The following is a 13,357-nucleotide window of genomic DNA, read 5'->3' as shown; positions in this document are numbered from 1 at the left end:
GCTACTCCAGCGCCTTTCCCTCCTCTTCCTCCCTTCGAGCTGACCTGGCTGCCTCTTCCCCTGTTCTGTACCCAGTTCTCCAGCAACACCCTGGCCTCCACGCAGCTGGGAACGATGGACAAGAACAACCCTGCGCTCGTCCGGCTTTCAAGCCCTGGTCAGGAACGTCTAGTGGGCCAGGCGCTGCCCAGGGATCCTGCCTCCTGTCCTGTGAGTTCACTCTTCCCTCATTTTGATGGCTGTTTTGCAAATTGTCTCCCTCCCAGACCCCCAGGTCCTCCTCTGTGGATCTGATGGAGGCATCAAAAGAGGACTTCCGTAAAGGCCACCCCACACCCACCCAGCTACCCATAAACCTGGTCCTTCCCGCCGTTACTCTGGGCGAGCTGCCGGTGCACCTCCCTGAGGCCAACCCGTCGTTGGCACCCTGATCCCACCCTGCTCCTTGTTCAAGGACGTCACACCAGCAATCAGCCCCTCTCTCTCCTGCATCACCAACTGTTCCCTTTCTGTTGGACCAGTCATTCCCACCAATGCACAAACATTCTTCACATCTTAAACAAACAAACAAAAACAATAACCAAAACCAAAAACAAAACCGAGGAAAACACATGTCCCTCCCAGCCTGCGCCTCGGTTCTCCACTCCCCCCATTCACAGCAAAACTTCTCAGAAGAGTTGTCTCTGTTTCCAGGTCCAATCTGTAATCAAATCTTGTTGGTCCTACCTTCCAAATGTACCTATAATATGATATCTCACTACCTAGCACTCCTGCAGCCAACGCCCAGGTCCAGGCCCCCATTGCCTGGGTTGCGCGGTAGCCCCCTGACTGTCTCCCGCTGGACCCGCGCTCCCTTCCAGCAGAGAGTACCACACCAGGGCCTTCCATTCACACTCAGAGTAAAAGCCTCATGTAAGTAAAAGGCCTATGTGACCCTCACAGCTCCTCACACCCCTCCCTCCACCCTGACCCTGTCTCCTAAACCCCCGACTGAGCCCCAGCCAAAGGGCCCCCTGACTAGAAAGCTCTTCCCCCACAAGGGCCCTCACCTCCTTCAGATCTCTGCTTCAGTGTGCCCTCATCAGGGCAGCCTTCTCTAAGAGCCTGCTTAGCATTGCTTCCACACACACATTTCCTAATCCTCTTCCTGCTTACGTTTTCTCCGTAGAGTTTAGCACCGTCTGATATCCTACATATTTTCTTATTTACTTTATTGCCTTTCTCCCCCGCTAGTTCTGTGAGAGCAGGAATTTTTTATTTGTTTTTGCCCAACTCTGTCTCCAGTAGGTGATAGTGCAGTTAATTGCTCCATGAATGGCAGATATTATTATTATTATTATCATTAAAGTGTTCCCAGGAATACAACCAAAATAGGTAGCTTTAACTCTAACCCACTTTATAACTTTGAGATACATTAAACACAGTAGCTAAACTCCAAAGATGGATCTCTGATGGGCTGCAACTCCTGACGTCCGTGCCTGTGTATAGGCCTGTCCCCTTGAATCTGGTTTGGCCCTGTGACTTCCGCGTAAACAACAGAGTGCAGCCTCAGTGGCACTGAGTTCCAAGGCCAGGTCAGAGGAACCTCGCACTATCTGCCATACTCGTTGGATGGCATGCTCTCGGGGCAGCCACTGCCAGAAAGAAGGTCTACCACCCTGAGATGGTTATGTTGTGAGGAGTCCCACCCTCGCCATGGAGAGACGCTTTGGGGAGAGAGAGGCACCCAGCCAGTCCCCGGCTCTGCAGTCGTCCCACCCTACACACGACATGTGACCAGAGAAGCCTTCTTGGACGACCAGCCAAGTGCCTTCAAGTGACTCCAGCCCCAGCCAGCATCTGATGGCAAGCCGCATGAGGGACCACAAGGGAGAATCACACAGTCGAACCCAGCCAAGCCACGGAACCATGTGAGAGAAAAAGATATTGTTTGTTTCAAGCCACTGAGTTTTGGGACGGTTGGTTACACAGCAATAAATAACCAGACAGAGGACAACCCCAAAGTCAGCACGTCCTAGTGCCTGTACAGCAGTCAGATTTGCCCAGGCTAATCAGCATATGTGCTCTACTTAAAGAAACTCCGACATGAGAAATTTTGTTTGAAAGAAATAAATTAAAGCCTTATAAAAAGCATTGTCTTATTACCAATGCAGCTTCCAATGGATGCATTCATTAAGAGGGTACCGGCTACTTATCAGAAGCCTATGAGCAGAAAAACAGAAAGAGAAATGTTGGAAATAACTACCTTTTAAAGGTAATTAGGCACCAAGGTAAAGCATTCTAAAATTTATAGCGTAAGGAAATGAGAAAATTATGCAGTGACCAAAATGGAACTCCCACACAACCTTCCAGGAACAAGCACAGATATCAGATCACGTTAAGTATACTTACACTTCAAAAGGTAAATCTTACAGCCATCATAATCCAAGTTGCTTCAATCCTCAGCCTGCTTCAGCTTCTATTGACCAGCCTAGGACAGGACCAAGGAGAAACTGAATTGAGAACTGGATTTTCCAGGCCGGTGGTCTATAGAGCCCCACTTCACCAGACTGTTGCCAAACTTCTACTTTATCTAACACCTCTGAAGAGGAGCTTCTACTATTTACGCAAGGCTTAATAATTCCATCGTTCAGTCAGGAGATCCGTTAACCCGTGAAGCCGTCAAAACGTGTAGAATAAAGTTGCATGCTTTGGAATATTATGGAAAATGACTGAAGCGTTAGAAAATGTTTACCCTTTGTGTTTGTAAATCAAAGCATTTGCCAATTTTGGATTCTCTCAACAGAATCAGAATACTACAGAAGAACTATAGTGAGTGAGCAGTGGAAGAACTAATAGCATTCAGTTCAGGGCTAGAAAAAGGACTCCTTACCCCACAGGGAAGCCCGGTCAGTGTGTGGGCCGAAATCCGACGGTTCTAGTATTCTAATGAGGAAGTGGGCTGCAGGGTTGGTCTGTCCTGTGGTTGAGGAAGAATAAAATAAAGGCTTTGATGTTTTTATTTAAAGCTTTTGCTCAATGATTCAATAAGAAGATCCATTAACCCATGAAACCATCAAAATGTGTCAGGAGTACAATAAAATCACACACTTTTTAGATATTATTGAAGATTTAGGGAATATTTACCCTTTTGATAATTGGCATTTGCCCATAATCAGATGGGTTGAACAAGCCCTTCACATGAGCTGGGCATGAATAAGAAGAAAAGAGAAGTGAGTGAAATATGTGAGATGTGGGATTTTCTTCCTTACTACATGGTTGTTTATATTTCCTTTAAAAAACAGATATCCTCTGGCAAATGACTCTAGGAGAACATTTGAGGATCTTTGAGGATTCTTGTGACTATGTTCATAAGGGATATTGGCCGCTACTTTCCTTTTCTTTTTGGCAATGTTTTATCAAGTTTTGGTGTTAGGGCTATGCTGGGCTCATAAAATGAGTGAGAAGTGTTTTCCTCCTACTCATTTTTTTAAAAGAATTATTTTTTCTTAAATATTTCATGGAATTCACCAGTGAAACAATATGAGCCCGGAATTTTCTTCCTAAGTTTTTTTGGTAACAAATTCAATTTCTTTACTAGATAAAGGGCTATTCGAATTTTCTTTTTCACCCTGTGTCAGCTTTTATAAGCTATTCGAGGAGTTTGTCTGGTTTCATCTAAATTGTTGAATTTGTTGGCATAAGGTTGTTCATAATATTCCTTATTATTCTTTTAATGTTTGTAGGATCTGTAGTGATAAGCCCTTTCGTTCCTAATATTGGTGACCTGTATTCATCAATGTGGTAGTATATATCAGTCCTTCATTTATTTTTGTTGCTGAATTATTTTTCATCGTATGAATGTACCATATTTTATTTATCCACTCATCAGTTGATAGACATTTGAATTGTTAACATTTTTGGCTCTTATGAATAATGATGCCATAAACATTCGTGTACAAGCTCTTGTGTGGACTTCTCTGGCTTCTAAGTTCATTTGCTACTTTGACCCCAACAGGCCTTGCCAATTACCACCGACGTTCAGGTCCTCCTTGCTGTGTATTAAGTGAGGAGATTCTCTTGATTCCTGTCCTGAAAGGTAAGTGGATCGCATAGCCTGAGCTGGATTAAGCCTGGGGTGAAATCTTGAGACGTCCTGGACACATGGACACTCAGGCAGCCTGAATTTGGAGTTACCGAGCTGCTGCAGGAGGTGCAGAAAAAGACCCAGAAGGTGCAGAGTTTTATGACTTGGTTGAGAACTTTGTCAATTCACATTAACGAATGCACATATTGTTAAGCAGTATAATTTGCCTTTTGGATTAGTTTGTTCATATGCACACTCTTCTGTTCCTGGAAATCCTTAAGAACAGCCTGTTAACATTCTGGAGGAAGATTTCACCCCTTGGAATCCATTTCCTCCCCTTCAATTTGTATATAACGCCAAAGGACAAAATGGCAATAATTTATTTTTCTTCCACATTTTTATCATTTACTTTACCCAGAAGCACTCCTTCTTCACATTAAATGAGAATCTGGCAAGTTCTTCATTTTTTATTTTCCTTTTAAAGGGCTTGTGGGTGAAATTATTGAAAGAACTTTATATATGATAATAGGGTCTTGAATTGACTTAATAGGTAAAGAAAATAAGGAGCAGAAAGAGGTTAACTCTATGTGAATTTATAGATGTTTTGGTGTCTGGGGTCCATGTAAATAATATAGTCCCTCACTGTAAACATTAACTCTGCTGGAGTCTAGGTCTTTAAACACAAATTACCCGGAGCTCCAGGGAATGAAGAGAGGCTCTGTTGTTGCTCGGGCCCAGCCGCTCCGCGGCACGTGGGATCCTCCCGGACCGGGGCGCGAACCCGCGTCCCCCGCATCGGCAGGCGGACTCTCAACCACTGCGCCACCAGGGAAGAAGCCCAGATGCTCTGTTCTTAATGATCTTTTTAACACCAGCTCCAGGTACTAAGGACCCTGCAGCGAATTCCTGGAATGTGTAGTGCTTAAGATGCTAGTTTCCAGTGTTGAATCTTATAAAGGAACAAAGAAAGGAATCTTCTCCATATAAAATAAAAACGAAAACACTGGGAATTAATCCTTTACAAACAATTACAGCAATTGCCATTAGCCTGGAGACTCCAGGCTTTTAAACATTCAGTCATTTTTTAAGGTAATAAACGTGGAACTTTGACCAAGATTATTAGTAGAGGCAAGGCTGGCCTGGGACACACGGTTCACACATGTCCTTCTGCTGTGAATCAGATTCAGCCTGTCTTGTCTCTGCCGGCCGCCCTGAAGAACCCTCAGCAGAAACCCCTTCACTCCCCAGTCTCCAGCCTCGCCCCTGCTTCTCCACCCCTCTCCTCTCCTGGTCCCCGTTTCTCACATGTGCCCCGTGAGGTTGTCCTCCGCTCTCCCACTGCCCTGAAAGCACCCTGACTGTACGGGAACCCCTCCGGCCTCTTTTCCTCATCATTGCCACGACCCCGCCTGAGGAGCCCCTGCCTTTTCCCACACCCGCGGCGACCTGTGACTTCTCACCGGGGGGCCCACCCCGCCTCCACCCCCGAGTCACCAGCCTCTCCCCCTTTCTCTTCCTCTTGGCTTCACCCTAATCCTCCAGGCTGGTGACCAGCCTTGGGAACTGAGCACACTTGGCTCTAATACTTCCATTGACTTTTGCAATTTGCTTAACTTCTCTGAGCCTCAGTTTTGTTTTTTCTGGATGAGAATCTTTTGAGGATCCAAAAAGGTATGTTATAAAGGGTCCAGTACACGATAGGCATATAATCTGCACTTGATAAATGAAGAGTTACCCTTAAATGAACCAGCACATAAAAGATAATCAGGGCTTCCCTGGTGGCTCAGTGGTTAATAATCCACCTGCCGATGCAGCGGACACGGGTTCGAGCCCTGGTCCGGGAAGATCCCACATACCGCGGAGCAACTAAGCCCGTGCGCCACAACTACTGAGCCTGCGCTCTAGAGCCCGTGAGCCACAACTACCGGAGCCCAGGCGCCTAGAGCCCGTGCTCCACCACAAGAGAAGCCACCACAATGAGAAGCCCACGCACCGCAACGAAGAGTAGCCCCCGCTCACCACAACTAGAGAAAGCCTGCTCACAGCAACGAAGACCCAAAGCGGTCAAAAATAAATAAATGAATTAACTGAAAAAAAATAATAAAGAGGGTGGGAGGGAACTTTTGGAGGTGATAGACACGTTTATGGCATAGATTAGGGTGATGGTTTCACAGATATATACCTGTCTCAAAACTCATCAAGTTGTATACATTAATTATGTACAACTTTTTGTATGTCAATCATACCTCAGTAAAGTGGTTAAAAAATAGATGCCGAGGGGCTTCCCTGGTGGTGCAGTGGTTGAGAATCTGCCTGCCAATGCAGGGGACACGGGTTCGAGCCCTGGTCTGGGAAGATCCCACATGCCGCGGAGCAACGGGGCCCGTGAGCCACAACTACTGAGCCTGCGCGTCTGGAGCCTGTGCTCTGCAACAAGAGAGGCCGCGATAGTGAGAGGCCCGCGCACCGCGATGAAGAGTGGCCCCCACTTGCCACAACTAGAGAAAGCCGTCGCATAGAAACAAAGACCCAACACAGCCAAAAATAAATAAATAAATAAATTTAGAAAGATATAGAACATTATTTAAAAAAAACAAAATAGATGCCGATGCTTTCTTCTGAAAAAAATAATAAAGATCCTACGAACATTAGTTAGAGAAGAAACCAAAAAAAGATGTCCAATAGATGCCAGTTCTTCTCTGCCTGCCTGCCCACCATGGCCCTCCTCATCTGGTGCTGGGACTCTTCATTCCTGTCCCAGCACCCCATGTAGGATGTTAACAGTGTATTTCAGGGACTAAGAAATGGACAGAGCCCTAAGTACGTGCTGAGTTCTGAACCCTGAGAAAGCACGTGGATTAAGGTGAACAGTTCAGCTGATAGTGGAAAAGCACCAGAGGCCAGTTATCTGTTTGCTTAACACTTCGGTATGTTTAAATGTATTTTATGGGTTTAAAAACAAAAGAGTTCTACTCTTTTTTCAATAACAAATGTATAGTGTTTAGCCAATGTATAGTTTATAATGGGAGAAACTGGGCTTCCTCCCTCCCTCCCTTTCCCTTCCTGCCTTCCTTCCTTCCTTCCTTCCTTCCTTCCTTCCTTCCCTCCCTCCTTCTTATTTTGTTCCTTATTTAAAAATCTAACCACTGTTTATAGTATGATTTTAGAATATAAGATGATTACCAAATACATGATGGAACCCAAGTTTTCCTAGGTCTCACCAATGTTTGGAAGAGGTAGTATTAAGAGTAATCACCGGGCTTCCCTGGTGGCGCGGTGGTTGAGAGTCCGCCTGCCGATGCAGGGGACGCGGGTTCGTGCCCCGGTCCGGGAAGATCCCACGTGCCGCGGAGCGGCTGGGCCCGTGAGCCATGGCCGCTGAGCCTGCGCGTCCGGAGCCTGTGCTCCGCAACGGGAGAGGCCACGGCGGTGAGAGGCCCGCGTACAGAAAACAAACAAACAAACAAACAAACAAAAACCGATCCTACTGGGACGGCAAGGCTGAAAGAGGCTGCAAGGGCACCCAAGAGAGTTTTCACTCTGAGAAGGAGCCCGCAAGCTGGTGAGTTAGCCGCCGACCACGAGGGCCCGTGAGCCATGGCCGCTGAGCCTGCGCGTCCGGAGCCTGTGCTCCGCGGCGGGAGGGCCCACAGCAGTGAGAGGCCCGCGTACACCCACAGCAGTGAGAGGCCCGCGTACAGAAAACAAACAAACAAACAAAAAAAAAAAAACCGATCCTACTGGGACGGCAAGGCTGAAAGAGGCTGCAAGGGCACCCAAGAGAGTTTTCACTCTGAGAAGGAGCCCGCAAGCTGGTGAGTTAGCCGCCGACCACGATTCCAGTGGCAGCAGAGACTCCTAGCGATGAGAGAGAGCCAGATCCCCGCGGTTCCAGCCTTGGCTCTGCGCTCTGTCCACCCACCCTCTCCCAGCCCTGCGCAGCAGGCCCTCCTGCAGGCCTGGCCCTTCTCGGGTCACCCTTGGGGCAGACAGAGCTGGACGCTGCTTCCCAGCCCTTGGGGCAGCGCTGCCGGGGCTCTGTCCACTGCCCAAGCGCCGGAATTGTGGGGACCCAGATTTCTGCCCATCATCTTGAAGGTCCTTAAGAGATGGTGCAGGGTGGGTGACAACAGGGTATTCAAGGTTTTCTAAGTATACACTCTGCGCCAGCCACTGTTGTTAGCGCTGTGTGTTACCTCAGTCACTCCTGACCTCATACCTCTGAGGTGGGCTCTACTGTTATCCCCTTTTACAGCTGTGGGATGGAGACACAGAGAGGTGAAGGAACTGGCCAAAGCTCACACAGCAACCTCCTCCGGGGTCACGCCCCCAGCCACGCCCCTCCCCCGCCCCTCCCCCTGCGGGAGGAAGGCTGTATGGGCTTACTCCCACCAGAGCACCCGGGTGGATTGGACTTGACAGGGGAACAGCTGAAATCAGAAACGTGTGTGACCGGAACACGGATGCGCAGTTTTAGAGGAATCGAGAAGATAAAGCTATTTCTAAGCATGACACAAAACCCCGAAAACATACGAGACAAAATTGTCAGGCCTGAACACATAAAAATGTTTTAGCCTAACCACTCTAAGACAGATGGGTTTTGGTCTGATTGGTTGGTGAAGCGTCGAGGAGCACTAAAGCATCAGTATACTGACCGCATTCTTTTAGTGAGCTCGTGCTGCCCTCGTTCAAGACGTAGTCACTGAGCCCCGATATGATGTGCTGGGGTTTGCAGGGCTTTGCAAAGATGTGTAAGTTACAGCCTCTGCCCTCAAAGCTCTTGTATGTTTGAGGCCACATGTTCAGATGGTATTGCAGACACAGCGTTCATCTGATAAGTTACTTCATTCTCTGGGGTTCAGATGACTCATCTGGGAAGTGGTACATCCAATCTCCTAGCACCAATATTCAGCGTGATTTCACAATCACACCCCACTCTCTCGCACACTGACCTCTCTCCTCCCCAACACAAACGAGACCAGTTTCCTGCCCCCGAAACGCACACGTTCACGCCCGTTACTTAACTCCTACTCCTCCAGCCAATGCCAGACATCCATTATCTCATTTAATTCTCACAGCAGCTCTATCGAGGTAGCTATTTTAATCCCCACTGTTTAGATACTGACACTGAGACTTTAAAAGGGTCTTGCCAAAAGTCCTAAAAAATGGGGCCAAAATTTAAACCCAGGACCCTGGAGGATGTGCTCTTTCGTGGCTGCAGGCAGCCTCGTTCCCAGCGTATCCTTTTTCTCCATCTCCTGCCCGGCCTCCCTCACGGACGCCCCTGCCCTTCGTCTTTGATGATCTAAATTGTAGATCATCAAAATCCCATGAAATCTCCCAATCCACCCATGCTACGCTGTCTCAGAGGGAGCTGGGCTTCAGCTTTTCACGAGCTCATCTGGTGTGTGTTGATGGAGGTGGAAGGAATTCCCAGAGAAATCATTCCTGAATCCCAAGCTCATTGCTAGCAACATCCCTGGACTCTGTCGTCCCCTTGGGTGGAAACTCCTTGAAGATAAATGTTCACGGGACTTCCCTGGAGTTCCAGTGGTTAAGACTCTGCACTTCCAATGCAGGAGGCGTGGGTTCAATCCCTGGTTGGGGAACTAAGATCCCACGTGCCGCGCGGCACAGCCAAAAAATAAGAACAAAACAAAACAAAAGATAAACGTTCACCTTATTCACTGCACTTTAGAAATTCTTCCTGGCCATTTCAGAAGGCCATTCTGAAATCTGGTCAGATAGAGGCAGAAGGGCGTGTGTGCGTAAGAGAAATTAATTCAATGCTTGCAAAAGGAAGACAATTATATCAGGAAAACTTGCCTATTTGGTGTAAAAAGGCCACTGCGGTTCTTGGCACTGAGCCACTCTCACCCTGCGAGCCTTGGTACTTGGTGTATTTATGGCTTTCGTTGCCTTCATGATTGCAGGGAGCCAGTCCGCTGCCTGCCCTCCTTCTCCCCTTTATAGAATAGCCATGGGCGGTACAGTGTCGCTCAAGGTCACGGGCTCAAGACTGGGCTGGCTCTGGAGGGAGACGGTCATTACACCCATAGCTGCTTGGCAGCGTTTGTGAGGTTAACTAGCGGCTTCAGCTGATGATCTGCGGCACAGGTGTCCAGCTTCATTGGCACGACGCCGCACTTCCTGGTCACCAACCTCAAAGGAAAATGCCTGAGCTGGCTGGGCCTCGTGACTATTAACTTCTATTACTTTTGAAGCACAATGAAAGAACACGGAAAAGAAGCTTAAACTCATTCTCATGATAATAACCCACCTCTAACCATCACAGTAACAGCAGGAGCCCTGCTCTGTACTTTGAAAGCAGGCCATCGGGGCGAGGTCTCTCGGAAACACTGAGAAATAGCCCCTGCTATTCTGTTCACCTCTCTTCCCTTCACTCAGATAATTCCTCTTGGCCCGGATGGAAGCCCCAGCTTGCTTGAAGCTCCCTGAAACGTCTTCCTCCCCTCCCCTCCTCTTCACCCTCCTGGAAGGGACACATTAAATTACCACGGCCTTTCTTTCATCTGCAAGCTTGACCACCACTGAGGGAAGCAGCCCTAAGCCTGGGGTGGAGAAAGAAAGGTGTGATCCGTGCCATAACTTTCCGGGCTTCACTTTACTGACTGTCCCCACCCAGTCCCAACCTAAAAGGATGGAGGCGAAGAGTAAGGAATAACAGGGAGGAGGAGAGAGGGGTAGAGGCGGGATCCTAGGTGTGGCCGTTTGAAAACACGGCCCCCAATTCTCTGATACTCCTTCTATCCTAGGAGGCATCTCTGGCCTCTACTCTTGAACTTGAGCCTGGCAACTATTTAACCAATAGAATACAGTAGATGCAAGATAATCACTGTGTCAGTTTGGGGCCCAGGCCTTAAGAAACTGGTAACTTCCACTTCCTGTCTCTTGGGAACCAGCCAGCAGACTGGTTGAGAAAGGCCAAGCCGATGGTAGAGAGGCCCGTGGGGAGAGGAACCAAGCCCTCAAGCTCTCAGCCAACAGCCAACGCCAACTCTCCAGCTATGTGCGAAAGCCATCCTGTAAGTGGATCCTCAGCCCCCTGACGTGCCCCAGCTGATACCTCGTGGAGCCGAGATGGGGCTTCTCCCATGCTCTCATTCCTGTCCAAATTGCAGACCTGATCTGCGGCGTCAGTTTTTCAGACAGCAGTAAGTAACTGGAGTGCCAGGGTTCCAGCCTTCCTTGGGGGAGCCCAGGGAGGGATGCTGACCCTCCCCAAGTGGCCCCCGGTTCTGCCTCTCACACGAGGATTAGGGGGCTGTGAAATGGGGTCCCAGCTGCTAACCCAGCACTGAACACCCTTCACACACTTTCCAACCCTCTCTCCCCTACAAGCCCCGCGGCACATAGGGGATACATGCATCCTCTGAGCTTGGGAACCTATCCAGTACTCAAGATCCTTAGCAAAGGTCCTCTTAACAGTAAAAATAAATGCGGATCAAGAATTCGTCACCTGGGCTTCCCTGGTGGTGCAGTGGTTAAGAATCTGCCTGCCAATGCAGGGGACACGGGTTCGAGCCCTGGTCCAGGAAGATCCCATATGCCGCGGAGCAACTAAGCCCGCGAGCCACAACTACTGAGCCCGCGAGCCACTACTACTGAAGCCCGCACGCCTAGAACCTGTGCTCCGCAACGAGAGAAGCCAACGCAATGAGAAGCCTGTGCACCGTAACCAAGAGTAGCCCCCGCTCGCCACAACTAGAGAAAGCCCGCGTGCAGCAAAGAAGACCCAACGCAGACAAAAATAAATAAATTCAATTAAAAAAAAAACAAAACTCGTCACCTTGTCCACCAGACCCAAGTCTTTAACCCCTGCTGGAGTGGGGCCTTTTGTGGACTCCCTTCCACAGCTCTGCAGAGTGCTGCGTGCAAGTGGATCCCAGAAAGGGGGGGCGGATTGGGGGGGGCAGGTCTAGGAGGGGTGGGGCCTGGGAGGGCGGAGCCTGGGAAGAAGCCCAAGGGAGGTAAGTCTCAGGAGCCAAGGGGGGACCCAAGGGGAGGAGATATGGATGATGAGTATCAAACAAAAACTAAACATAAACTAAATCAGGGTGGATTTGAGTAAATAGGAGGGAGGCAGTCGAGGCCGTGCTCACAGCCAAATCCATCCCGCTTGTTGAGAAGGGGAAGCACGCGATGGGCAATATGCAGCTAAAGGGGCAGTGGAGGGCCGATAGGGACCGCTTGTTTCTAGCGTTTGGTTTTGAAGAGGGAAATTGCTAAGCAAGTTTATTCAAGAGAGCAGACCAGGGGAAGAGTTGACCTCTAAGGCCTGGCTGCTCCCTGGGGAGGTGCAAGGGGGTGGTACCAGAACTCAAAATGCAGGCGAAGCCCATCGGAGGTGCCGGTGAGCAACGAGGAGATGCTGGGGCCCGAGGGCCTAACCAAGGAGGAAGGGCGTGCACGAGCCCGCTCGGCTCTTTCCGTACAGGAGGGGCTGCTGGCAAGGAGCTGGGAGGGTGGAGCCCGGCGCCGGCCTTGACGTTGCGTTTGCACGCTCTGACGCCGATGGTCTTTTACAGACCAGTAAAAATAGCATTTTTTTCCAAGTAAAAACATCATTTCTCAATATGCTTTTATTCCTTCTTTATAGAAGAGGGAGAAAACCGCGACTGTCCACACTGAAAATGGCTTTGGGAAGAGGGTTGGCCTCACTCCTCTTCCTCGGAGTCACCTCTGCGTGTTGCCCACTTCGGACCCGCCATCCCGGCTCCTCGAGCGCCACCCAGTGGCCTCAGGGAGGAACATCCCGCGAGCTCAGCGCGGCTCCGGCTAAAACAGCCCTTTGAGTTACGAAGGCGTTTTTCCTGCCAAAGCAAACCGCCGTGTGTCACAACTACTGGAAATGCAATCCTGAGAAACAAAGCCCTGATTTTTTTTTATAGCAGCAGTGGAAACCGGACCCCACTTCCTTCCTCCAGGATTAGGGCCTCATTGATGCTGGTGGAATCTGTCATTTTGTTTCTGGGTTGACCCGCAGCCATCCGTACTCAGAGAGTGAGAGAGGAGAATTACTTTCGCTCTCCCAGAGATCTTATCAAAGGTTTTTCTGTTCGGATTACCACTGTTACAAAGAACTCTCTTATAGATGTTTCCATGACTTTTAAGGTTTTGTTTTTTAATAACATTGAGCCAGAATTTCCCTTCCCTGCGTGGTTGAGAGCAAGTGGGTTTGGTGGCGTGTAATGGGTGACAATTGAGTGTCTTTCTGTGCCCTACGGTAGGGGAAACAGCGTCCCTGTTCTCCACCAAGGCACCTTGCCT

At 49.1% G+C, this 13,357-nt stretch overlaps 1 long non-coding RNA gene across 6 annotated transcripts in view; it reads right to left on the bottom strand.

Annotated features, from left to right (window-relative positions):
* Nucleotides 1-204: 204 nt before the first annotated feature.
* LOC112062586 (uncharacterized) overlaps nt 205-13,357 on the bottom strand; it is a 42,327-nt gene continuing 29,174 nt past the window's right edge. For 5 of the 6 annotated variants that reach the window (XR_008616201.1, XR_003677474.2, XR_003677472.2 and 2 more), the window contains exon 3: nt 205-2,959. This is a non-coding gene — a long non-coding RNA (uncharacterized lncRNA). The remainder of the gene's footprint in view (nt 2,960-13,357) is intronic. The other variant, XR_008616202.1, reaches the window with a different exon arrangement.

This window comes from Physeter macrocephalus, chromosome 20 (assembly GCF_002837175.3).
Source record: "Physeter macrocephalus isolate SW-GA chromosome 20, ASM283717v5, whole genome shotgun sequence".
Taxonomy (NCBI): domain Eukaryota; kingdom Metazoa; phylum Chordata; class Mammalia; order Artiodactyla; family Physeteridae; genus Physeter; species Physeter macrocephalus.
The sequence above is the reverse complement of the archived record's forward strand: the minus strand, read 5'-3'. Positions and strand labels throughout refer to the sequence as shown.